This window comes from Vicia villosa, linkage group LG2 (genome assembly GCF_029867415.1).
Source record: "Vicia villosa cultivar HV-30 ecotype Madison, WI linkage group LG2, Vvil1.0, whole genome shotgun sequence".
Classification (NCBI taxonomy): Eukaryota; Viridiplantae; Streptophyta; class Magnoliopsida; order Fabales; family Fabaceae; genus Vicia; species Vicia villosa.
This window is the reverse complement of record NC_081181.1, coordinates 200,405,423-200,407,953: the sequence shown is the minus strand read 5'-3', so window position 1 is coordinate 200,407,953 and position 2,531 is coordinate 200,405,423. Positions and strand designations below refer to the sequence as shown.

General features: G+C 33.5%; 1 non-coding gene across 1 annotated transcript; it reads right to left on the bottom strand.

Moving 5' to 3' along the window:
* Positions 1-432: 432 nt before the first annotated feature.
* Positions 433-515, bottom strand: TRNAL-UAA (transfer RNA leucine (anticodon UAA)). The gene has a single exon. It is a non-coding gene; the product is annotated as a tRNA-Leu (tRNA).
* Between the last annotated feature and the right edge of the window lie 2,016 nt (positions 516-2,531).

Genomic DNA, 2,531 nt, shown 5'->3' with positions numbered 1-2,531 from the left:
ACACGAAAGTTGTAGAGAACGTCGAAATAGTCCCGTTATAGCGGAAACCAAGCTCATAGCACCTTCCAGATAAGGCTTGTGAATTTCTTCGCATTTTCACCGTATAAACCAATCTTCACGTCACATTTCCTTAAAACCATGAAAACTCTTTATTATTTTTCTTCCCTTTTCGAATGACGAAATAAACGTCTTTGATAACTTATAGCTCAAATAAAGATGGAAAATTTTGGGGTGCAACACATCTGAGTCGACTTCGGCTCATCATAAGTAAACTTCCTCATCATGGACCACAACATCATATTGATGTTATCTCCTAAATCACGCAGAGTATTTGTAATGGTTAGAAAACAATTGAACAAGTAATAGTGAATTTATATGAATTAGTTAATTCATATAAATTAAATGTGGAGAGAGAAAACAAAAAATTAAATTTGCTGGCTATGGGGTTCGAACCCATGCGCACTTATGTGCAGAAGATCTTAAGTCTTCCCCCTTAACCTCTCGGGCAAACCAGCCTCTTGTTGACATTTAACATAAACAATAATAGATCTATATAAAATTCTATAGTATACATAGTTATGATTCCCAACTGAATAATCTATAATTAATAACAAATTTTGAAACAATTCCAATACTATGATTCCACAACCCAACATAAGTAAATATCTTCTCCATATCATATCAAATCAAATCATCTCACATTCATCGATTATTAATAACAAAGAATTTTGGATTGTCTATTCTATTTTTTATATTAGATCATGCATACATGGTGATCAATGCTCGGGACTCCATACATAGTCAAGTAGAAACCCAATTAACATTTCACCTTACAAAAAATATTAGATAACCCTTATTCTAATGGCTGATAAAAACAAATCCTTGAATAATAGAAACCTTCTCAACCAGTTAATGGATTAACCATCTAACAAACACATTCAAGTGAAATGAAGCTCAATAATAGGTACATCAACCAATCCAACTTCATCAATAAATTCATTAAAATACAAAAACAAAATTTTCACCTCACACAAAAAGCACCACTACCTTTTATTTCTCATCATAACATAGTTCAACTAAAACCTCAACAAACATACAATTCAAGAATCTCATTTAAAGATATGATATTTCTAATACGATTCGACATGTCTCCATTTCTATCATTACTAAGTGGGGCATATACATTTGTTATAGCCACTATTTCATAAGAATTTTGTTTCCAACCACCACCGAGCCATGGTCACTACACATTGAATACTTCACGTGCACCTTGTTTCACATAGTAAGAATCCCTCAATCTACCATATGAAGGTTTGAAAGAGAACTCCACATAATTTTATCCTTGTAATACTTCACACAAAAATTCATCTATAATTTCCATCTTAGTTTTCTGTGTCTAAACTAAATCTAATCATTTTCTCTAATTAAAGTTATAACCTCCTCTTTTACATCTCTAGTATTATAAATCATCGTATTTATAATTAAACATTCTCTTCCAAATGTTTTACATACAAACCATTCTCCATTTCACATTTTATGAATCCTTGATGCTTGAAAAATGAATCAATCTCCAGATTCCAAGCTCTTAGGGCTTGCTTAAGTCCATACAAAGCTTTGTACAACTTGTACACCATCCCTTATTTGTTCTCTATCACAAATACATGGGGTTATAACACATACACTTGTGCTTGCAATGGACCATTCAGAAATGTTGACTTCACATCTAAATGTTTCAAAAGCCAATTCCTATTTGCATATATAGCAATCACCAGTCTGATTGTTTCATGTACAGCTAGAGGTGCAAACAATTTAAAGTAGTCTAAACCATATTTTTGTAAAAATCCGTTAGCTATTAACCTGGATTTATGCTTTGTAATTGACCCTTCTGACTTTAACTTTATCTTGAAACCCAAGTTCTTCCTTCATGGATTTCACCCACACATTTTCCTTGAAAGCCTCATTGATACCGATAGGTTCAAATTCCACCATCATGGAACACTGTATGACTTCTCCTTTAGAGTCAACCTCATTATCATGCAACAATTCAAAATCTTCAAGTCTCTTTGGTATATGTCTAAGTCTTTGTGGCCTCTCGGATTATGCAAGTTCACCTTTATAACCAGAACCACCTTAAGAAGTTGGATTACCACCATAATTTGGACTATCATTAGAGGTTGTACCACCATCAGAGGTTGGACCACCATCAGAGGCTGGACCACCATCAGAGGTTGGATTACCTTCAAAGTCTAAATCACCTTCAAAGTTTGAGTCACCTTCTGAGACATCTTCAGAAACACCTTCGACTCCAGAAATAGGATCAGACTTGTTCCAGTCCCATGTTTATAATTATTTCACTATTACATCTCTATTAACAACAACTCTATTTGTGACTAAGTAATAGAGTTTATAAGCACCTATAAAGTGGTAACCTACAAGCAACATGACATTACTTCTGTCATCCAATTTCATTCTAGTAGCATCTGTTACAAGCTTAAAAGAAACATAAAACACAATTAAATGACTCACACTTT